The sequence below is a fragment of the Coturnix japonica genome, chromosome Z, assembly GCF_001577835.2.
Source record: "Coturnix japonica isolate 7356 chromosome Z, Coturnix japonica 2.1, whole genome shotgun sequence".
NCBI lineage: Eukaryota > Metazoa > Chordata > Aves > Galliformes > Phasianidae > Coturnix > Coturnix japonica.
The window spans coordinates 57,990,660-58,016,043 of record NC_029547.1 but is presented as its reverse complement, the minus strand read 5'-3'; the positions used below and the strand labels follow the sequence as shown (position 1 = coordinate 58,016,043).

At 40.8% G+C, this 25,384-nt stretch overlaps 1 protein-coding gene across 1 annotated transcript in view; it reads left to right on the top strand.

The window, feature by feature from the left end:
* The first annotated feature begins 527 nt into the window (after nucleotides 1-527).
* Nucleotides 528-25,384, top strand: part of PLPPR1 (phospholipid phosphatase related 1) — a 102,393-nt gene continuing 77,536 nt past the window's right edge. The window contains exon 1 of the mRNA XM_015849822.2: nucleotides 528-673. The gene's annotated coding sequence lies outside the window, so the exon portion shown is untranslated. The remainder of the gene's footprint in view (nucleotides 674-25,384) is intronic.

Below are 25,384 nucleotides of genomic sequence, written 5' to 3'. Positions count from 1 at the left end.
AGAACAGGGGCAGCTTCTGAATTAGTGGCAGCAAAATGCTCCCCCAGGCTGAAGGGTGTTGTTTAACCCACCCACCCCCCGGAAACCCTCCACACTCACATACACAAACACGCACCTCGGCGGTGCGTGGGACCGGGGAAACCCCGGCGTAGAGCGGCTGTGGCACAAAGGGGCTGTCCTGGGGCACCGCCGGCTGCGGGGAGCCGGGGAACCTCCACGCTCCCTCCCCTCAGTCCGCTCCTCCCTGTTCCTGTCTCCGGCCCCTTTCCCCTCCCTCCGCTCCGCAGCCGGGGCGGGGGGCTGGAACGCGGCTCCAGCGCACGGAGAAACAGAGGAGGAGAAGCGGGAGCTAGGGAAGGAGCTGCGACAATTATCCTCTTGTCATCCTATAAATAAATAAATAAATAAATAAATAAAAAGAGAGAGAGAGAGAAAGACAGAAAAGAAAAAGAAAAAAAAAAAGTGGGGGGAGGGAGAGAGTGAAGGAAGGAAAAATAAAAAATAAATAATTAAAAAAAAAAAAAAAAAAAGAAAAAGGGAAGACAACCCCGTCCCCCCCGCCCCTCTCCACCGGCGCAGAGGAGGAGGGAGGGCGGACCATGATGCCCGGCTTGCGGGCGCTGCCCGCCCGCCCGCATGGAGACCGCCGCCCGTAGCGGGGCCGCAGCTCGGGGTGAGCGGGGCCGGGGGCCGCGAGGGGTCGGGGCCGCGTCCCGCGAGTGGGGGTAGGGAGAGGGGCGCGACCGGTGCGTCCCGCGGGGGCATTGGGGCGGCGGGAGGCGGAGGGTGAGGATGCTCCGCGGCGTGGTTCTCCGCTCCGAGAGGGGCTCAGGTGCGGGCGGCTGCAGATTTGTTTTCTGCACCTGTAATGACCATGGAAATCACTGAAGGCAGCGGGGCCGGGGTGCCCGGGCGAGCTGGGAAAGCTGTGTGGGGCCGGCTCGCTGCTTTCCACATGGCGAATGGAGGAGGAGGTGCAGCGCACTTGGGGTGAGCAGAGTGCTGCTCGGAGAAAGCGGCACCGGAGCGACGAGATAGCATTTATCGAGAGGTACCCTTCCGAGAGGAGGTCGCGGAGTTATCCCCCGCCCCTGCCACGGGGATACGGGCGCGCCCTCCCCACGAGGGGACCTCCGTCCTCTCCTCCTGACCCAGGCGGGGCTGTGCACCTGGCTGCCATTGCAGCCCACCGGCATGGTTTTACTACGGCTTTAGTCAACGCGTGTTGGTTATCCTGCCTGTGGGAGTGGGGATGGAGCGGTGCTGGCTGCCATCAGCTCACTGAGAGACCGGCGTAAGGGAAGGCGGACACCATCTTTCTGCTACTCTATTCCCCTGCCGTGCTCTCCTCTCACGTTCTCTCGCAGCGCTACGGAGTTGTTTGGTAGTTTGGAATGAAACTGCTTGCTGCAGTAGTGCATTATGGATACGTTACATGCGGGAAAACGACTGCAGAACAGAGGTGTAAGAATATCACTACATGCAACGTGGCTGCTAGTGTTGGATGCTTTGGGAAGCCTGGTCCCGAGACGTTTTGCACATATTAGAAAATCTAAGTGGTCTATAAAGAAAAAGATGTTGGCATTGTGGTCAGCTGTTACTTAAAGCTTGCAGGTGGAGCGATGCAATTTGCTAGCTGATGCCCGAGGTTATTCAGTTCTCCCTGTCCCTCCTTGTGAGTTCTTAAGGAATGCTTCGGTCAGGGCAACAACACTGGTCCTGTACATAACGGTTCTCTTGGGCTTGCTGGGATTGGGCACCTGGAGGCATCTGGGGCAGGAGAGGGACTTCAGATTGCATTGTCCTTGCTGGAAATGATGTGGGTAGGGGGAGGAAAAGAAGCGGTTCATGGCTCTCTGCTCAGATTTCTGCCTGTGTTTATACCTGGGCACAAGAAAGGGTTACCTTTGTTTGGTTTTCTGTATTCAATTGCTATTTACATCGCTTCAGCTTTCACAGAACGTGCACTTGTTCTTGGATGGGTAAAGAGGTTTCCAGAGCAGTTACTCCAGAAGGGGTCAGAGGCTGCTCTGTGTGACTGCCTGCCTCAGCTTCTGAATACAAAGGTTCAGTTTAATCTAAGGACACCCCTGTGGAGGTCCCTCTTTTTTCTTTTTTTTTTTCTTTTCTTTTTTTTTCTTTTCTTTTTTTCTTTAAAGTCATTTTGTTTCTTTAACGTGTGATTTTAATGTGTGATTTTATTTATTTGTTTATTTATTCAGCCTTTTCCTAAAAATAAAGAAGAGTGAGTCTCTAGAAGTCTTTAGTGTCCTTTCTGGCATTTACCCATAGGTAAATGTGTACGTATTGCACATGAGGATAACACAGTTTGCAGATCTGACATAGGGGAGAAGAAGGAAAAGGTGACATCTTTTGAGTATCTGTCAGTGACTGGGAACCATGACAACTCATCTCTACTACCTCCCCTAATTTACTTATTTTCTCTCCTCTCCAAATGTCCTACCATATTTCAGTGGCAGCCTGTGCCCACCCTGGGTGAAAAGCAAGTTATGATGGAAAAAAGCATGCTAAGCTCACTTTTTTCTTTTATTTATTTATTTGTTTATTTATTAATCCAGAATGTTTTTTAGTGTTATGTCTTTGGTGCTGGTTGTGAACTTGTTTCAGAATGGGCTGATGCACCTCAGTGAAACAGTTGAAGCCATCACTGTGTGTGTTGAAATAGGTTAATGAATGCCAAGGACCGCACTTCTTTTTGAAGAGTTCAGAGGAGAGAAAGAACTGTCCTGGGTTACTTAGGCATGCAATAACCTCAGCTCAGTTACAAAGCCTCTAGGTGTGTCTAATGTAAAACTTAGATTTTTATGTTGTATCTCACTTTTCTCTGACAACCTCAATAATCATGAAATAAAATCCTTTTTTTTTTTTTTTTTTTTTTCAGGCAAAAAAATAAAAAGGTGAAAAATTTCATTCACTGGTCGGAGTCTAGATTTGGTTTGGTTTTTTTTTTTTTTTGTTTTTTTGTTTTGTTTTGTTTCTTTGTTTCTGAGGGATATTTTTATTTTTTAATTGAAAACCATTTATGTAACTGTTACGTCATTGGATAGTATGTTGAGCAGGTTGGTCTACTTCCTGGCTCTCTAATATTTCCATTGTATAATAGTCTCCACAGCCACACATATCATACTGTTCTGTAGAAAACAGCACCATGGAAGAAGTATGTCTGTCCAGTTTCTCAGTATCCATGGTGAATATTGTTTCGAGTGAGATGTAATTGTGGAATTGTCAGTTCTCTACGGCTTATGTTGGCTGAAGTTATGTGCCAAAAAACAGCTTTCTAAAAGCTGTTGACTATTCTACCGGGGGGCTGAAATTCCTGATGGGATCTTAGCCACATTGATGCAGTTATCTCACCAAAATTCCAAGTATGGTTCAATTTTTAAAAAGGGTTTAAACATTTCTCTTAACTTTTTCTTTTAAAGCTTAAAGTTCTGTGGTGAATAAGGTTTGTATTACGCTTTCAATGGTAAACAAAATGAATAGTTTTTTTGGTTCTTGATGACAGCCTCTCTCTTCGCTCTCATGATTTATGCCACTGAGATCTGGGATACGTGGCTCCACTTACAAGCCTACTGAATTTGTGCAATCTAACCTTGAGTTACTGAAATCAAAGCTGTTGTTTCTTAGGAAGTGAAAACATTCCTATTTACTAAAGGTTAAATCATATATTCATGGAATGGTTTGGGTTGGAGATAACCTTTTAAAGTTCATCTAATCCAGACACCTCAACCAGGGACTTCTTTTACAAGATCAAGTTGCACAAAGCCCTGTACAACCTGACTTTGAACCCATGTAAGGATAAGGCATCAACAGCTTATCTGGACCACCTGTTCAAGTGCCTCACCACTTTCATTGTGAAAAACCACTACTTAATATCTAATGTGCATTTATACACTTCCATTTTAAAAAGGCTGCCCCTTGCTCTGCTAGTACAAGCCATGCTTGTTTTGTTGTTGTTGTTTGTTTATTGAAGCCTTTACACATTTTTTAGCCCATTCTTTCCTGTGTGAAAATCCCACTTGAATTAATCAGATTCAGCTTTGCTCTGTTATCTTGGTTGGCGGCCTAGAGCTTAGTTCTCCAGAATGTGTTGCATAATGTTTGTTCTGGGTTTGACTGGTGGTCTGTAATGGCCTATGCTTTGAATTTTAAAATTCTGGAGATCCAGTATTTTCTGATACCCTGGCTTGGTGTCGTACTGAGTTCTGAAGAAGTAGCCCTGTGCTGTCCATGGGTCATGCTTTCTTGAGCTGTTGAGTGGATTATTGTTTTTTAACTTTTTTTAAGCTGATCACAAGACTGCAGGCATCACATCTGCAAACCTAATGCTCTGAGGAATACCCAAAGCTTTTGGTGCTTTTAATATGTAGATAGTTAGATAGTGATAGGACAAGGGAGAATGGCTTTTAACTAAAGAAGATTAGATGTCTGGGGGAAGTTTTTCGCTGAGAGTATTGTGAGGTGCTGGCACAGGTTGTGCAGAGAGGCTGTGGATACCCTGATCCTGGAGGTGTTCAGGGCTAGGATGGATGGAGCCCTGGGCAGCCAATCCATTACTTGACATAGCAGGGGGGATGGAACCTGATGATCCTTGAAGTGCCTTCCAATCCAAGCCATTCTATGTCTGTATGTTATCATGATGCTCTGATATTTGGATGGGGCATTAATATAAATCTGAACACCAACATGTTTGTTGACACTATAGCATGAAAATGATACTGCAGCCTGCTCACAGATTCTTCACTCTTATTTACTTTGGCTCTGTTTGCTATTTCTTGTGCATCTAAGATGAAATTTGCTCTTCAGTGGTGCTTTTCAGAAACACTTGGCAGTAGCTGAGAGAGTAGTCTGAGTGGCACTTCCTTCTCTGTGTGTGCTCTGGTTCTGAAGATTTAATATCTTTGTTAAAGTTATGTTATCTTCAGTGTCTATTGGATGGCATAAACTAGGTCTGAAAAACTTAGATGACTGAATCAGTAGCTACTTTGAGTAATCATTCAATTAGCTGTTAGATATGGAGTCAGTGTTCAGTCATTCCTCCCTTCTTGGAATATATATTTGATTGGCAGCCTGCAGCCTAGCTGTGCATCATGAAAATCACACTGAGCAGCCCTTCTTGCTGTTAGTTCTGAGACCTCCTTGCAGTCATTCACTGCCTCAGTCTCTCTTTTTCTGTGGTCCTCTGAGTCTGAGTTACACCCTGAATAAAGGTGGTAGATTTAGGCCTCTGAGCTTATCTTTGAGCTTATCTTTCCCTGGGACATTCATATATCATTCCCTGAACAGTCATGTGGGCAGTTCCAGTTTCATGGGGGATAATGGGCAGCCTAACTCGTATGGTAATTTTTGTTGTGTTACCACTTTCTTTTCTAAGGATCATAGTGTCTCTTGAAATGCAATGTAACCTCCCCTTTCATCGGTGAGTTTCCATTGTGGAGCTTTGCTAGTGTGAGGTGCAGGGCATCCCACTGGGCTGTCTGGTTTGTCTTGTGCAGCTGCCATTCTTGTGACTGTATTGAAGATCATGTAAGAGTGACTGAGGATATAATTAGTTGGACAGAGGTGGCCACAGGCAGCAGAGTGGGAGCAGGATCAGCTAATATGTATAGGACAGTGTTTTGATCCATTCGTCTGAAAGTTCCGCACTGCATTATTCTCACATCTTAACCAGAACTGGAATTAGCTTCAAGGCAGGTCCTCATGCACAAACGTGCTAATAATTGATTTAACGTGTCCTCTGGGGACCTAAGAACCAGGTAAAATCTAAAGGCATGCCATTTGTTGCCAGTCAGCAGAGCTATATCTGCAAGATCACAGTTTTAAGTCACCCATGGACTTGGACACCCTTTGTATTTGGAGTATGGTTTCTTCTTTTCCTTTTTGAAACAGTGTCACTTTTATCCATGATAAGATAGCATGGTTTATGTTATCACATATCTTCCATTCCTTTAACCTATTTTAAATAGCCTTTAAAGTGTTCCCTTCCTTTGATTTTCCTCTTCTCTTTGTTGCACTGTGAAGGTCTGTAAGTGAAGGGCTGATTCTTTGCTCAGAAAAGGATTGTATGGAGGAGCAAAATGTAATTTTCATGGCTGTTACTACTGATGGCAAAGGCTTTGCAGAACTCATAGGGTAACAATGGCAAATATCTGCAAGACTGCTACTGCTAAGTCCATCATTACAATTCCAGGATGTAGCACTGATTTTAAAGTTGATTTCTGCACAGTTACAAAACCAAGCCTTATTCCTAATCTCCTATGAGAACAGACTTTGTGCAAATCTCAGCAAACATGTCTGGATCTCATGCCTAATGTCCCCTGCAGATTCATCTGAGCTAATCTCAGTGCCTGCTTGGAGTCTGTTGGTGCTAATGGGTTTCCAGAGAAGCTGAGGGTCTCCCTCCCCTCCAAATAGCCACACTCAGATAATTCAAATGGGAGCATGAGATTTCAATGTACATTTTCATAGACGTTTCTCATGCCTCTCTTTTCTGCTTTGTTGAGGCACCAGTGAGCTCAGAATCCTGCTTCACAGCCCATCAGTTCAAATCAATCAAGAGAAGAGGAGGAGGAAAAAATCCAACTTTGATGGAAACACACATACTGCAAAAGGCAGTTGTATCACATTTATATTCCTCTGCATGCTTCTGTCACCCACACTTGTAAAATACTCACTGGGAAAAAAAAAAAAAAAAAAAAGAAGTACATTTAATTTCCACACACGCAATAATTTACCGTGTTTGCTGAGAAATTACCAGTACCATTTATACAGTAACTTATTTTTCTACTTCTTCCATTCATTGTGTATGGGAGGGTTCACAACTCATGAACTGAAAAGCAAGTCAGTTTGTGTTAGCTGCTTGTTTTTAAATTGATTGAGACACTCAGCTAAAAACTTGAAAAATATATTTCATGAAACCCAGCTGGAGTGTTTGCAGAATCCTGTGAGAATCATTTAAGGAAGAAAGTAAAGGTGCTGCAAGAATGAAGAGTTATCATGAAACCATGTCTTTTTTTCCCTGTTGCACCTAAATCACACTCTTTTGTGCTGGGGTCTTGCTTATAATACCAGTGAAGCTCTCCTGTGAGAATAACCCTGTTCTGATGGCATACCATATTTGGGTAAATGAAGTCGGAAGCACTGTTTACACAGTCTCACACAGGAATCTTACCCTCTCACAGAGCAGTCTTTCTGTATATTCATTTTCTTGCATGCTAAAAATCTTTCCTACCTGTCAAACTGGCTTTGGCTGCACTCGTGAAACACCACACCAGCTCCAGCAGGCAGATCTGGGAGAAGCAAGGGAGGCCAGCCTGCAAAGAGCAAGGCTGTGGGACTGTTCAGTCCAGAGAAGAGAAGGCTCCAAGGAGACTGAGAGCAGCCTTTCAGTATCTAAAGAGGGGATATAAGAAATAAGAGGACAGACTCTTTAACAAGGTCTGTTGTGATAGGATATGAGGAAATGGTTTCAGATTAAAGAGGGGAGATTTGGGTTAGAAGTAAGGAAAAAGTTTTTTATAGTAAGTGTGGCGAGGCTCTGGCACAGGCTGCCCAGAGAGGCAGAGAGGTGCTCCATCTCTGTAAACACTCAAGGTCAACTAGACCAGGCTCTGAGCAGCTGATCAGCTGAAGGTGTCCCTGTTCGTTTCAGGGAAGTTGGACTAGATGCCTATAAGGCTCCCTTCCAACTCAAATGATTCTATGATTTATGAAAAATTGATTGTGGATTGTCTCTGCAGTAGGGGTACTTGGGGATCTAATCTGCTCATAGAAAGCAGTTCAGTTTGTGAATGGTGATAGCTGGTATGGTTTTTAACAGCAGAACAAGGTCAGTCAGAAGACACCAATCTCCAGCAGTATGTTTCTGATGCTAGGGTGAGTCAGAGGAATTGCACGTCTCCCTTGTGCAAATGTAAGCCAAAAATTTACAGTTTTAACGTCCTTTCATCACCTAGACAAGGCAAATTAGTCTCAGTTACCTTGAGAATACAGAATGTTGTTTGGAAAGACGTACCACAACTACTAGGAGGAGGTAATGCCATTCAGCAATTAAGATACCACTAAAATTAAATAGCACTCAAGATACATCCAGTGTCCACAGGTGTTTATTGAGACCCTACTGCTCACTTGCTCTGTGGGTCTGTGTACTCCAAGTATAGATGCAGTGTGCACACAGAGGTGTCCTGGCTGTAGTTCCAGAGGAAAAAAGAACACATTTTGCAGTGTTTTTGGAAAAACATGAGGTAGGTCATGGGTTGTGCACAGCAGACACACAGCTACAGTGAGACTGCCAAAACAAGAGGAAAATTATTGGTACATAATTTCTTCAGGCACCACTGCAGCATGGAATGAAACCATTGTGTGTGTGATGTTGACCAGTACACTTCTGCTCTAGTATATGCCCTGTACTTGAAGCCATTAACCCATGCATTTGAGAAACAAGTTGAAAATTGTCAGATATGTTAGATAAGGACTAAGGCAACTGAAAAGGAAGGCAATGAGGAGTTTCATTATCTTCATCTTGAATGTTACGCAGAAACTGAAATGACAGTGTAGTGTCCAAATTAATCTGTCCTACCACCCCAACTCTGGGGATGTGCAGTTCACGTAAGCAAAACAGCACCTGGCCCACTTACAGGCCATCACGGAGTTCAGCCTACATAAGGGGTGCTGGAATTGGCTTGTATACAATGTGCATCAGCTAAGACATTATGCAAGGCAGTTGCAGAATATAACTAATTCACAGGTGTTCAGCAAGAACATTAGTGTCTCTTCAACAAGAAAAGATATTTCAAGAGAAGTTGTTCAAAGACTATGTGTCAATCATCCCCTTCTGTGATCTGTATGAGAATGGAGGAAATTTTGACTAGAACTGGCTGTTTTATTACTTTGCTTCTCTTATGCAGGCAGTTTCCATAGCAAAATAAAACTCAGGAACATGGAGAATTCTGCCAAAAATTACTCAGAATTTAAAAATTTTGACCCTAAAAAATAAGAAGTTTTTCACAGGAAAAAAATAAAGATATGCAGCTGTTTTTTGAAGACTTTGCTTTGTTTTTTCATTTAAAATTGCAATGTAAAAGAAACAACCATTTTGAGTTGCAGTATTTTGTATTATTTTTGTTTTTACTATGTACATGTTTATTTCCAAAGGAACATGTGAGAGTCCATCCATTCTTTCAGTGAAGAATGTCTTCAGTGAAGCGTGTTACTGTCTTGAGTTTGCTGAGATTATACTACTTTTGAATTTGGTATCTAGGGTAAGAAAAAAGAAATGACGCTTGAATTAACAAACAGAGATTTAAGGATGCAGTGAAGGTCCCCAGCTCCCCACAGTTCTACTTATATAGAATCATAGAATCACCAGGGCTGGAAAAGACTTCCATGATCATCCAGCCCAGCAATCCACCTACCACTAATCCACATCCCTCAGTAAGTCAAAATGTTTCTGAAACACCTCCAAGGATAATAACTGCACCACCTCCCCTGTCATACATATGTATTCTTTAAGTGGGTTCTTACACAGATTCTTACACAAAGCACCAGTTGTATCAATAGGATGGACTGCATTTATTTAATATTACTTGTGTTTCCCAGGAGTGACAGGGGAAAGAGGAACCAAAACCAATTTTGTCCAGCCTCGGTGTGATGATTCTTCAACTGAAAGGCTGAGAAGTTTTTTATTGTTCCTAAGCCCTTAACAATGTTACTGCTCAGACATAACATCAGGCCTTGCTTCCTACTACCACCAGAGTCATAAATAAGCAACTTTTATAAAGAAATACTAATGTCTAGCTAAACAAAGAATAATAAAAGGAGGTTCTACATAAAAATGCAAATAACGGATGGATATCACTGACCTTATTTATGCTTCTGCTGGCTTTCATCTCTAAGTATGAAGATATAGATTGAGGAAACGATAAATGTTAACTTCCTGACACTTTTTCAATACTGATGGATCTGCATTTCCTGGCATGACAGTCTATATTTTCTGGTGTATAATGATCTACAATAACTCTGTAGTCCTTAATCCAGCCTAATGCTCCTGTCTTTGGTTCAACACTGCTAGGGTGTTCAAAGAGAAAACAAAGCTCTTAGAATATCAAGCAATCCATTTCAAGAAGGAGTTTGTCTTTCAATGACTTTAGCCCTATAAATATTTCATTTACACAGAATTAAATAAATAAATAAATAAATCACGACTACTATCAAATAACTGATGTTATTTTAAAGAGATCATTGTCAGTAGTCTTAATACTTGAAATACACTGTATTATATCATTATATCTCAGGTTAGATGAAGTTAACTTAGGGGTGTGTATTATTATCCTTCCTTGCAGTCTGGAATCAGGAGAACACCTGGAGTATATTGTTCCATCAGGATATGACCTTGAAATTTGTACTGCTCACTATGTCCTGGTTACCATAAGGGCAGAGACCATCATGAACTTGTCATGTCAGTGCCCTCCATGACAGAAGTTTTCCACTGTTCACTGCAGTTTACCATTATCAGGAAGGGATTTTCTGACTAAATTTGCAATTACTAATATTATTTTTCATATTTTAAGAAGCTGTTTTTTTTTACTAGTGTTTTAGGAAAGACTATTTTTCTGTAAGTCTTCACTTGTTTACCAGAACTTGCTTTGGCTAACAAATAATTTTTATCTTTCTCAGTTATATCATCTTGGGAAAATAATGTCTTCATAACACATCCTTATATTATTCACGTTTCCTTCCCCATATAATGCTAAGGCTTCATTTCTCTTCAGAGCTATTTCTTCCTTGGATTCACTTGTACAGTGAAGACTGTTTCTGCTCCTGTCAGTGACTTGGTCTGATGGATGTATCCCACAGTCCTTAGAGATGACTTTATCTGATCCAGAGTTATTCATGGAGTTCTTAGCTGAATAACTCAGTGAAATGACTTCCCGGCTCTAAACTCTTGCACCAGAGACATCAAAAAAGTTCATGTTTGGCTGCATTATTCCTTTTACTGGGCAGGAAAATACACTTGTAAGTGCGAGTAAAATAAGTTCCAAAGACAGAAATGCTTTGGAAATAGTAGTTGTCAGAAGCAAAGAACAACAACAGGAAAAAATAAAAATAATAATAATAAAAAAAAAAAAGACGGATTTGTTGAGTAGAGACAACTCTTCATATTTGTCTGGCTTCTAAATTCCTTTTAATACCACAGTAGTTTCTGATCCCAGGAAGTCTGCCCTGATTCGGAGAACTAGCAAAACCAGTGCTCAGCTCCAAATCCTGTTTCACACGTCTCATGCTGAATTTCACCTTGGGGTACATGGAGATTAGATTTGCTTCTTACAGTGACATAGGTAGTAAATGAAGACAGCCAATAGAAAAAATTCTAAGCAGAATAGTAAGCATTCATGTAAAATTTCATTTATATCTGTAACATGAAGCAGAAGCCAGTCAATACTGCAGATAGCTAAGAAAAGAGGAAAAAGTATTAATTTCTACTTTGAAGTATTCAACAGGGGAAACAGAATAATAAAATCTACACTGTTTTGTGAAGGAGAGGTGAGTCAGGCAGAAAATGGTATGTTTGTTAGAACAGAGAGAACACAACGTGAGTTTCAAGTAAAGCTCTTCAAATCACAGGACAGAAAAGAACATTTTGCAGTCTTTGCCTTGGTGGAGGTGATGTCAACACTTAAATGTGTTTTGTTTGGCACTGAGTAGTTCTGTAGGCAAAAAGAGGGTAATAGTAAGTACGGATGCCTACATCTTCCTCGGCATCAGCCTGGGGTATTTCATGTGCTTAGTCCCTTGTCAGCTCTCCCACTCTGTCATAACAGAAAAAGCCTCTCTCTTCTGCATGTGGCCATGCCCTCAGTGTGAACTGTCCACCAGGATTCAGTGGTGTTCATCATCCTCAACAACACTTTATGTATCCTGTCTTTACAACAAGTCATGCCTTACCTGCAAGCATTTTCTGCTTTGAGTGAGTGGTTTTGTGTGACTTTCTGAGTCGTGCAGCTGTTCTGGGGTTTCTTTACATCTACATATTCAGTGGTAGAGCCTACAACAGTCTGGTTGGCAGGTCAGGTCCTTTTCAGGTTGGCTTCCTGAGGAGCTTGTTGCTTTCCAGCCTTGTTTGAATACCCAGTTGGCCTTCCTTGATTTACTGATCATCTCAATCTTCATTTATTCTTTTTGTCTTACAGTTTTGATGTTATCTCCATGTAATAATGATGTCAGCAGGAGGAAACCGAGGTTTCTTCAGTAACTGTATCAGGAGAGTACAGTGGGATTACATGCAAAAATTGGTTAGGGCATTCTGGGTGGTAGTCGTAACACGGAGTTTGTTTTAAGACTGAGCAGTCTCAGTGTGAGACTCCAAGTTTCAATCAAACCATCAGTGATTCAAGAATGGTACTTTAAAAAATGATTTATGCCGACAAAGAATTCTTCTGCTGGAAGGTTTTGCTGATGAATTGTGGAGTGCAAGAGGTAATTGAAATAGTTCAGTTCAGGTGAATGACAGATGAGAATTAGAAACTAATTTTCTGAACTCCTCTCTCCCTCAGACTTAATGTAGCAGAAATGGTTCATGCTCTGTTTATCAGTTTGCTTTAAACGGTAGCTGAACAGCCAAGCAGTTCACAGCTTGCTATCAAACTCTGGGGTTCTGGGAAAGTATAGCTGCTATCTTGAAAGTCACACAAAACTTCACTATGATATATGCACAGCCTGCATGTATATGACAAATGTGGGTTACTGAAGATAAAGCTGGACTTTCATTGGGATGGCAAAAAGCAGGTGCTGTAACGTAGGAGAAGTGGAAAACTATCTGAATGAAGTGGTATAAGTGGTAGTGATTCTGTGAGCATCAAGAGACATTAAAAGATGTTATAGGAATGAGCCGTTGTCTCTGTTGCATTCCTGTCTTCTTTATATCTTCCAGGCTAATGTGAAGTTGTGGTTTCCACCTATTTTAACATATCTATGTTAATGCAGACCTTTACCCTTACAGACCAGTCCTATAAAGCAGAGCCCTCTTAGCTCTCCTGTAGTCTACTTTCCTATAAAGCAGAGCCCTCTTAGCTCTCCTGTAGTCTACTTTTACTTTTTACTTTTTTTTTTTTATACACCATAATGCATGTCTACATCTTGTGAAAAAGCATCTGAACTTGACAGGGATCTTCCAGAGAAGTATACATTCTTTCCCCGTTTCTTTCCACCTGGACAGGAAGGGAAAGTTTGTGGTACTGATCCTTTGTTGACAGCTGAATTTGTTGCAGCCAGTGGGGTTATAGGGATTTATGGAAGAGGATAGCCTGTGTTATGTGGAAGTGAATTATAAATCTAAGAAAGCAGCCTAGCTCTACACATTACACGTCACTGTGTGAAATTAAGCCAATCAGAATGGTACTTGAGTTTTTCTTTCATTTCTGGTTTACTTAAGTAAAGCAGTGAGTAATGCAGGTATTCAGTCTCTTTCTAATTGCTGTGTTAATTTAATTTTCTTCAGTTTATCCAAAATCTTTATCCTGCTGGTCTCAGTTCCCATCTTGGTCATTCTTACTATCCTAACATGAAACAAAAGACAAAAATAAATTGCAAACTTAAATCTTTGGGTGCCCATGTTTCAAGACAAATGATTTTGATGCTCTTTTTCTTTTCTTCATTTTTTTATTTTTTATTTTTGGATACGCTCTGCTGCAAGGGATTTCCCATACCACCTTTCTTCCTCCTGTTGCAATCTTTTTTCACAGAATTTGAAAGATCTTTGATGCTCTTGAACTTAATGGCAAACCTTCTCCCAGCTGAACATGCCCAGCTCTCCCAGCCTGTCTTCACAGGGGAGGCGCTCCAGCCCTCTGGTCATCTTCATGCCTCTCCTCTGGACTCAGTTCCACAGTTCTACATTCTCCTTTCTTGGCTCTGGATTTCACAAAAGACCTGTGAGAATTAACAACAAGTTATTCCTTACCTTTTTTCTCACAGTCCTCTACCTATCCAAGGACCATTGCACTTCACTCCCTCTCAGGATGAAATAAACACTGATTTATTAAGCTATTGCTTTTCCAGAATGATTTTTGTTGAGCTGTTTAATTAGTCTTAGCCCTCAGTATATGTTCGTTGTTGTTGGGTTTTTTTCTGTCACCTTCCACTCTATTTTGCTAGCATTGTATCTCTTCCTAACTAGACGACAATCAAATCAAATTAGCTTCTCTAACAGCTGAAAGACCTGGAGCATGCTCAAATGTTTAGTCTGCCATTGAGGAACTTCCAACACTGACAGACTTCTTTAGGAAGTTTCACATCTAGGTGATATGGCCAGAAAGGAAATGGGTGAGATATAAAATAGCTTGACAGAAGTGGAAAGGATGGATGCTATGATGCATTTAGGTCATGAGTGTCTGGGGACTAGAAACAAGCTGTGGGTTGGTTGATTACCTTGCGGTCTGCTACCACCTGCTGAGCACCTGGAGGCTGCCACTGTCAGGTGGGATGCTGAGCATGATATGTGACTGCTCTGATTCCTTTGTACCAGCTCCAGTGTCTGTGGTTACAATCACAGCTTATCAGCTGCTGAATGAGCACAGATCAAATGTCCAAGCTTCTACAGTTTCCAATAACTCTCTGTCTAACAAGCATCATCCTGAAGAGGGTACATGGGAAGGTCAACCCTAATGTAGTCTCTGAGTTTTAAGAAGCCAGTGCCTTAACGTGAGTTACTACAGATGATCTATTTTAACTAGACACAGTCATAAGGGGAGAGACTGGATTAAGTAAACAAACATTTTATAATGCTCTAAGCAAAAGCAGCAGGAATGTAACTGAGAACAGTGTTTTTAGCATGACTTTGAGCATAGGACAGGATTCTGTAACCCTAAAATGTTCTCATAATACAATGAAAATTAGCCTAGAAATGAAAAGGACTTAATTAAAATGTTAGTCTCACTTCGCTAACCACTTATTACTATGATAGCGTAGCTAAGTTTTTAATGAGATATGCCAATTATAGATGTTTTCCTTTTCAAAAAACTTAGGGAAAATAGATTTTCAAGGTCAACCACTGTCTCTTTTCATTTAAAAGAAGATATACTCCTTTTTAAAGTGGTTTTGAAAAATGGGTTTTGAGGAAAGGACAATTCCCATGGTCAATATGAAAAAAACCCAATAAATAGCCAACTAAAGGATCCTTTAATCCACTTTAAAACCCACTGCATTAAACTGAAGTACAGTTGCTTTCTGTGCTTGATGAAAAGGAAGAAGGGTAAGACTTTGAGAGTTTAGAAAATAATTGGCATTACATGAAATCTGATGATATGCTATATTCTACAGTTTTCTCTGACAGATTTCCCCTAACACAGGAGTGTGTTTATAGGTAGCATATTTCCTTTTTTTTACCACGAGGCTGTTATATCAGAGCACTTGATTATCATTCTGCTCTTCACGTGAACAGATACTTCACTGCTATTAGCCAGTGGCAGTTAAATTGCTTATCCTTTTCAGGGTCTGTGGCCTTTGGATAAAAGATGGTAGAATATCTTGACACTCAACTTTTTTCAGCATCTCTGCTATTCCTTATGAGGATGCTTCCTCCTTTTATTCTGTATGCCTGCTCTTTGACCTTTCTCTGGTGGCCCCACGAGGGCTAGCTCTATCAGTGATGTTTCCTTCTGCCAATCAAGACCTACCTTCTGCAACCACAGCTGCATGCAAGCCCAGCTGGTCGCAGAGGGCCACGCTCTACTGACACCTGGATCTGTGTAATCTATTTGAAGTCTTGTAAAGAAGAGTGGAATGCAGACCTTTGCTTTCTCTAATGGATTTCACTTGTCTGTGCCATGAGATTTGTTTTGTCTTTATTGCAATCTCACTTTCAGCCCTCGTACTGCTCTTACCTACCACCCCCTTCCTTTGATTCCTCTGAAAGGACAGTAAAACTAACCTTTTCTGTGCTTGTTTCACCATAAAATTTATTTGCATTGTGTGTCATTTAGAGTGTTAGCAAAGGTTATCTCCAGAGCAACCATTCACACTGTGAAACTTTTGTATTTCACCAGTCTCTTCCTACCCAAGCCATTCTGTGATATGATTCTATGCAGTGTGTGATCTGAGGTGAAAATGCAGTGCAGCCATGTCTCCAAATCCCTTGCACAGCTCCTCTTGCAGCAGGGGGGTACTGTGAGAATGACCATCATCTGGACTGAACACACCACACGGAACAGCCTCAGGCTGTAAACACACCCACCAGAGAAAAGGAGGTTTTTGCTGGAATGGGAACCCACCAGGCTGGGTAAAAGCTGAGCAGAAGTTATGAAACATGAGAATTAAGAATTAGACCTCAGAAAGTCACAGACAGAAAGCAATAGCCCGAAAGTGCAGCAAGCACTGACAGCAGTCACCCACGAGTGAGTGTCGTTACATGCTTTATCATGACTTCAGCAATCAGCAGCAGGGTGCAGCAGCTCTCACAGGTTGTCTGAATGCTGAATGCCATTTCTGTGTAACTTCCTTGTCTGACAGCGGTTACACAACTGGATACTAGAGACCACTATTTGACTTATAATTTTTCTCTCCTTGGACTCTGTTAGACCCTTGCTGACTGATCCGTTATGCTTGGTTAATTTTAAAACAAACACTTCCTCCTTTTTGTCAGGTTTCATGACACTGATGTTGCTTTGCAAGTCAGCAAATAGAAAAACTGGTAGTTTGCTGCATCTGTGATAAAAGGACGTGTAACTGCTTTTGTTCCCTGATGGGGTCTCAGAAGCTTTCAGTTAATTAATGAAGGCTCGTACCTCAGTCAGAAACTTAATTGAAACTCTACCGTTTTCACCAGCAGAGCACAGCCCTGAGGACGCAAGAGCTGTTTTTGGCCATACCAGTTTTGTGAAGAAGAAAGCAGATGTGATAGTATTTTGATGGGAGGGATTTACAAGGAATGCTTGTGGCACGGAGTAAATTACTTACTATCCAGTTTCTCATCAGTCTCCAAGGAATTACTGCTTGATTTAATCAGTCCTTTTCTATCTTATTTCTTGGAAGAGCCTGTTCATTTTGGTAATTACTTTGGAAGTTTCTGTGTTGTCTGAGCAAGACAGATAAGCAGCATGGAAATAACTTGTAAGTATGTAGACAATAATGAAATCTTTCACTTGAACATTGCTTTTGTAGAAGCATCATGTAGAAGTGTGATTGTTTTATGTGTAGAGTGACTTTGTACAGGCTGCTCCTCAATATTCAGCCATCACTAGTTGTTAGTAAAGGAGTGGTGTGGGTGTAAACAATAACTTGCTTGTTGCTGAAGGAGTACCTCATTTGTATGGAGCACAGCCAAGAGGTGAGCTGTTGTCCCTTTTACTCTTCTAACCACCCACTACACTCAATAGGTTCACTGAACTGTATTGTTTTCAGATCCAGATATTTTATGGTCTCTGTTCCAGAGCTGCGCTGCTGAAATTTGTTTTATATTGTCTGGATTGCAGCTGCATGTCATTCACAGCAGGGCTGAATTTCATCTACAGTATGTATTCCACATTATGCTTTCAACAAAATATACTGAATTTTTTAAAGCCCGTGACACGTCATGTTAATCTGTTGATGTCCAGCACACATAAACTTGCACAGGTTTCCGTGCACATGCTGTGACTCTTGTCTGCATGGATTTATCAAAAGGTAACATAAAATATATGTAAGCAGCAGGGTGCTTTTCCCCTGCTGTAGCTTCCTTTAACTCCATATTTAAGGTTCTCTTAAAACTATCTTCCTAGTTGTGAAGAAACTGAGATGTGTAAAAAGAGAAAGCTACAAGCTCTGGCGATTTGTGTTTTACAGAGATAGCATATGCTGTCCTTCCTGTTCCAGCTGTGTGCAGACAGATCTTTGATACTGTACAGAGGCCAGTTAAACAGTTCACTATACAGAAGGCTGTTCCTTCATTCACTTGTCCCTTTTTGGCTTAGCTAAACATAAAGACGATCACAAGCTGTTGTACCTTGCATCTGTCTGCAGGGAGAGAAGGACAAGTGTGAGAATCAAAACATCACAATGTCAGAAGCATTAGGACCTAACTCCATCTCTGACCTTGTTAAGTCACTGGTGCCCTAGTCCCTCAGTTGTAGCTGAGAGCTATCTTCACACATTCTGGTCTATGGAGTTAAGATCTGCTACTGCTACCTTAGCTTGCAAAGAATCGTGAACAAAATGAAGAATAACTTCAAATTCCATGGACATGGACATGGAAGATGAGGCACATGATTTTATGTGTGGAGACTTCTTAAAGGTCCTGCTAGATATTACACAGTGAAAAAAGTTCAAAAGGAATTTAGTTAATTTTACCTTTCTAACAGAAGCACATGAATACAACAGCAATGGCTTTAAAAAGAAATCAGACTATTAAGTAGTGTAAGGCATGTAGAACAGCAAAGTAGTTGCAACATAAGAGAAGGTTAGCAGTCTAATCAGCCCAGAGTGCCACTGATGGACACTTGCACAGGCCGATCATTTTCTGCTATTTTGGTAAGAAGAAATCCATCACCTACACGAGGTAAGAGCTCTGCTTCACTTTTTTGGTGGTCCAGGATTTTTAATTAGACTGCATTCATGTAACATAGTCAGGCATCCAAGAAGGGGTACCACACTGCTCTGTAATGGCACACATACAGTACTTCTTCACAATATTCTTTCACCTCCAACCATTTCAGCCCATGGAATTTCTGAGTTGGATACAATTTCTGTGTACTTAGCTCAGAGAAGAAAAACAAGTATATTTTTGCTAGGCTTAAATTCATTAGAGATTGCTACATCAGTAGGGAGAGACAAGGAAATAGCTGAAGCAAATGTAACTTAGAATTGGAGGTGACATCCATGAAAAATGTTCTGTGCTTTTTTGCCTGGCCAGGCTTTACCCACCAATGTCTTCACAGCATTAATCACAGCTAAAAGGTTCTGTGGGAAACCTTTTGCTCTATGTTAAGAAATACTAATGAGGATGTGGACTTAACATTTTCTCATTCTTTAAAGGGTTTAGTTGCTGCAGCTGAGGAAGGCACAGGGCTTCATCCTTGAGTATGAGACCATCTCCTCTTGCTGTTAAAAGAAAAGAAGCAAAAGATCAACAGCAACAAATATTTCTGGTGGCAGAAGAGGCTCTTAGCTTGTAAATGTCCTGATAAATGGGCAAAGGCCACCACTCAGGGCTGTAAGCTTTTAAGAAGGGATAGGCAAGGTAGAAGGGCTGAGGTAGTTGCCCCCTGTGTTAGAGGGTGGATAGGCTGCAAGGAGCTGCCTCTGAGGAACAAGGAAGGCAAGTTGAACAAGTTGAGAGCTTGTAGGGTGAAATTAGGGACAGGGCTAATAAGTGATGGTCAAAGAAAAGGAATTCAAAGTGATTTAAATATCTTATTTCATTAGTGGATTAATAAAAATTTCCTGTGAGGTCCATTTTTATTCAGGATGTCATGATCCTTCCATTCCCTTATTCCCTTCCTTTACCCTGAAGGTGATTTTGAGAAAGAAGGCAGTCTGTGTATTTAAACAAACAAAAAAATCCACCTGCAACCTAGAGCCTTGTGCTGAAGAGAATGTGCACTGCATCCCTGTTCTTCCTCATTATAGTATAATTTTGTCCTGGTTGAACGATTTTCTCTTATGCTGCCACAACTTAGCCTTTTAACTTTGGGTTGTCTCCAGTATGTCAGGCAAGACAGAAGAAGCAGTTATATAAGCAGGGATGAAAAGGGCTTGCATTTCCTCCTTTCTGGTTTTTGGTTTGTTTTTCTTTTTTTAGCCCTGTAACCTCAGGTCACAAGAAGCCTTAAATTGTGCAATAATGCTGTTGACATTTTAAATAATATAACTTGTGTTATATATATATAACACAATGTATATAATAATATAACTCCTAGTGCCCCCTACAAAGTCTGTAGTCAAGAAAGAAACAATTTTGGTGAGACTTTGTAAAAAAAACGCATTGCTGTGCTTTGCTTATCTTGATGAGAGTTGAACTGCTGCAGCCTAGCTGTCCTAATATGCTTTCCTTTTTGATTTGAGGGACAACAGTGTAGTATCTAGCTCACATAGTTTCTTAAACAAGTTTCTTTAGATTTATAAACACTAAATTATAGAAAATAACAAGATGGATGCTTAGAGATTTAAGTGACTTGCATGAAGTCACCTGTCAGTGTAGTGCCAGATGCTGTGTTTCTGTACAATCACAGAGTGGCTTATGTTGAAAGAGACCTGGAAGGTCATCTAGTTCCAGCCTTCCTGATGTGGGCAGAGTTATCACCCACCAGATCAGGTTGCTCAGGACCCCATCCATACTGGTTTTGAACACCTCTAGGAATGGGGCATCCACTGCTTCACCAGTGTCCCAGTCTCATGTCCTGGATAGAGGGAATGTGTAGGCCTTGTAGAAGAAGTGCATAGTGTTGGTTCTCAGAGTATTGACCTCTTCCTGCAGGGACAAAGGCCTGCTATGTTCATCTTGCTTCCTTAGCTTCAGCAGGTGTCCTTCAAAGACAGAAGGATTTGACCGCTGGCAGTATCTAGCAGAGGCTGCTACTACTGGAAAGCATCAAGAAGAGGTGTAAATGAGGAGGTACTTGGTTATGTTCATTAGTGGTGCGTGTCTTTAATTCACCATGTCAGAGAAAATGTTCAACTGCTTCCATGGAATGCCAAACTAAATGAAAACAGAGGCCTTGAGAGTGATGAGAGGGAGTGGTAAATGCACTGAAAAGCTTCTTCATCAAACATCAAATGTGTACAGCTGATAGATTACTCATATTCCTTTGGGAAGTGTAGCTGGTTTTCTACATACATTGCCTCTTTGTATTATAAGGGGAAATGCAAATCTGAAGAGTGTGATGCTTAGCAAATTCCACTCTTTTTTTTTTTCATTCAGGGAGATGACATCTCTCCTCTCTGGAAAGCTCACACATGCTGTCTGTCTGCTTATGGAAACAAACAGCTTCCAGTGGAGCTGACAAGAATCCTGTTATATTAAATCTGAAACACTACATGGGAGAAAAATGTCTCTGTGATTAAAAACATGATTCTGAACTTCTGAACCTTAAAAATTGACTATTTCCAGAATTCAGTGTCTTTCTGTTTTACAAAAGGTGTGATTTTCTTTCCAGAGCATTATAAAAATACAAGTTTACTGGTCCACCAGGATGCACTTCATCCTTTTGGCAAGTACTTTTTTATCTCATGCATTAATATTTGCAAATCCTAGCCCCCTCTGCTGTGTTGCCAAGAGGGAAGGAGAATCAGAGTTTGACATGAATAATCTTCTTGCAGAGATGGGAAATGGAACACAAAAGTTGTATGAAGATACCATGGTATGTAGAAACTTCCATAGTATTTCAAAAATGAATACAAATGAAACATATCTCAGACTGACAGATTGTTTTTGGAATTGCTATTATATAAAGCAAAGTGCTTACTCATAATATTTTCAAGCATTTTTGACTTTCAGTGTAGCTTACAGTTTCAAAAATATCTTCCATCCTAACTTGTCTAGAAGTGAGAAAATCACTACAGGAATAATGGCAAAATTTACTTGGTGTACACATTTTTATACAGGAGAGTTCACCTCTTTGTAACTCAGATGTGGTGTGGTTAAGGGTTATATTTATTTCAAGCAATGAATCTTTAATGTTATCTCATACCTGAGGCTTAAGCCCTGTAATGAAGCTGGAAAGCGTGTGTTCCAGATGTAGAATATTTAAAAAGATTAATTTATTTTTAAATTGCTAACTTTCGCATTCGCAAATGATTCTGAGTTTCTTGCACTGTGAGAAGAAAAAGTTTCTAGGAAGCTCAAAATTTCCAGTAGCAGTTGTTTTCTGGAAATGTTCATTTAGGATCTCACTGGATGTGGCTGATGGCTAAATCAAGTACAGTCTCATGAGGTTACATGTGTTTTCTACTTAGGGAATATCTTAATGCAGTGACTTTTTGGTACTGAATACAGAACTGTTGTGATGGAGATTTTTCCAGCTGAGTTCAGCAGACTCAGGAAATATCTGTTGTGTAGTGACCTGTGCAATCAATGGCATCCTTTTCAAAATGTCAGGGTCTGTTTCAGACCTGAAAAGACCTTTGTTTGTGTTCTAAATGCAATCGCTTAACTGATAGGAAAAAAGAGATTTGTTTTTCTGAAGCTTCCACTTAGAAACGACTTTTCTAAACAAAGTGGCTTAAAACTTAAAAGGAGGTGTAAAGGACCATCAGAAACCACTTTCTAACTTTCTGGGATATGTTTCACCTACTTGCAGCACAAGGCCATTGCCATGACAGCCAGTCAATGGCTGATACCAGCAAGAGTGTGTTATCCTGTCCTTGAATAGGATAATATTGCATCGCTGACAAACGCATACCCTTCCCATGAGGAAGTTTTGACTACACATTTGTTTTTACAAACTTGTTATTGCAAACTCACTTGTTTACAACCTTGGGACAGTGCACCTGCAAACCCAGCAGGCATAAAAGGATGCCTGAGAGGGACCCCAGGGGGTCTTCTTTGTCAGCTTGGTGGTTATCATTGCTGTTTGCTCGTTCTGGCCATATCTAGAAGTGATTCATTAGGTATGAAGGCATGCATAACTGAATTTTCTAGAACACTCACACAGCCTCATGGACTCAGCTGCTCTAATCAGTGTGTATAGGGGTTCCAAAAGTGTTGACGTGACTGAAAGCATAGCTGCTAGGAGTCAAAATGTGTTTGTTTTTTTCTGCTACTCAGTTTACCTGACAAATACTACCTTGTTTTTTGCACCTTCTGTATCCTCTGAAGGAAGGAAGGGTGGTAACTATGTGACAATAAATAAAGATAGTTGCTTCAAAGTATTGGGATATTCTTTGTCATTTGGTTGCCTAAAAACCTCATCTGAAGTTTATTGCTGGAATTTAAGATGATGAGTGTCATTAAGATGAAAAATCTTATGTCTTTATTGCTGTAATGTAATGTGCACAAAACATTTATTATTTACTGATATCTGCTTAATTATGACTGTCAGAAGCAAGTCAGTGATAACAATGCATGGAGTAGAATGCTAGACAGCACATTCATTCTCAGAGGAATGAATACAAGAAATCTCCATTTGTTAAAAAATTCATATTTTCACCTGAAGTAAGTACAAATTTTAAATGATGTTCTATTTTCAGGTTTTTGTTGTTGTTGTTGTTTTCCCAGTAACTGTATTTATTGCATATTTTCCACTGTTTGTCAGAAAGTAAAGATTAGCTGGAATTTTATACCAGAGCAAGCTCTGTGAAAGAGGAGCACTGTTGCCAAAGGATGTGAAAACCCTAGACTGGCCAGTCAGCATATGGACAGGTGAATACCTATCTGCAAGTTTGCTTCAGCATGTTTGCTTGAAATAAACATTTGCAGACACCAAACACGCAGACACCACTTTTGCAGGCACCAAGATGTGTATTGCCAAGTGATCTGTCTGGGCCCACTTGTGTGCCACAGAGAGGACAAGAACAGCTGGTGTCTGAGTCTGCATGATGCCCAGAGATCCTTCTGAACTGGAGGGAACAAACTAGTTTTGGGACTTGAGTAAATTTCAGGAGACTGTAGGTGCTGTGGGTTTTTCCTATGCTTCAGAAGTTTGCTTCATTTCATCCATGTGTTCTCCTGTCTTGCTCTTGGGATCTGTGCTCACTCTCAAAAATAAAAGGTTTCCCTTTTTCTCATTCTTGTCCTTTCAGACTCACACATTTTTATTTCTCTGTCTAGATGTTACACACCTGGATGTGTTCAGCTGTCCCACAGCTGTGTCAGCTCACAATTACTGTGCTATTTCTCAAACTTTCTAAGTTTCTGAGGAACACAGATTGTTGGCATGGTGGTGATGGGATGATGGTTGGACTAGTTGACCTTAGCAGTCCTTTCCAACCATAATGATTCTATGATTCCAAATTAGAACTCAGATTAATGCAGTTGCTCCCCCTCCTCTTTTATCTCTAATTTTCTCATGGCATAATCCTCTTCCAGCAAGACTTGCAGAGTGTGGTAATTTAACACAGTGCTATGCCTGAAGCTTTGAAAGCATTTTGCAGTTCTGATTTATGAAGTATTCACATCTCCATTTATAAGAGTGTGTACTACACTTTCAGATGTCTCAGCAGAACCAAAAAAGATGAGTGTATCTAGAAATAGGCTTCCCATATGTTTTCTTATCTGATTTTCATGGTAGTATAATAGTATATAGTATATAGGGTACTGGGCTCAGATGTGGCACACAAGGCTTCTGTTCTCCATGCTGCTTATAGCTGGTCCATGTGACTGCATGTTAATTCACTTCCTGTTGGCCTTCTGTTGTCCCTTTTTTGATAAAATGAGGAACAGAATACTATAAAGTCTTCGAGATGTTCATTCAAAAAGGAAGAATCATAGACTGATAGAATTACTTGGGTTGGAAGAGACCTCAAGGATCACCAAGTTTAAGCTCCCCTGCCTCAGGCAGGGTTCCCAGCCACTAGACCAAGTACTGGGTCAGAATGCTCAGGGCCCCATTTAACCTAGCATTAAACACCTCCAAGGATGGGGCATCCACAGCCTCTTCTGGGAGACCTTTTCCAGAGACTCATCACTCTCTCAGTACAAAAAAAAATTAAAAATCTAACTGACGTATAATCTAAATCTCCAAATCTCCTGTCCTTTAGTTTAAAACCATTCCCCCTTGTCTACCCATCACTACCTATCACTGTCTACCCATGTAAAAAGTTCATTTCTGTCATGTTTATAAACTCTCCTTAAATACTGGAAGGCCTTGTTCAGCCACCTAGCATGTTTCTGCTCTCTTTTTAATCATATAGTGGCTGCTTCTTCATGATGGTCCTTGCAAGTTTCTCATCCTATGGTGAGTCAGAGCTGTTTTTCAGTTTGACCCTACCTGAGGAGATACATCATCATTTCTGCTTTAGATCTTTCCATCAGGAGATTTTTTCAGTGTTAAAAACTAAATTTTTGCATAGTTTTTGTGCTTTGTCTACTAAATCAAATGCTGAAAAAATGTGTGAAAAAAAAATGCTGAAAATTGAAGTCTTAATGCTAACTTCCATGGAATATTTCTTCCTCCCCTCCCCCTCCCACCTCTTCCTTTCCTTCTTCTTTCCTGTTTTATTGCATTCAAAATGCTTGAAACATATGGGTAAGAGCTGATCTTACTGAACATCTACATTATAGCCCCCATGCTGGATTTTAGGCTGCAAACCTTCATAGTAATTCTTAAATGAGTTTTCTGTCTTGCTTGAGGAGGCTGATATTACCTCAAGGATCTTTAAGAATATCTCCCACATCTGAAAGTCTTCTGCTGTTTGAAGGCTATTTGATATCTGAAATCAGCTGGTGCCCTCATTGTGT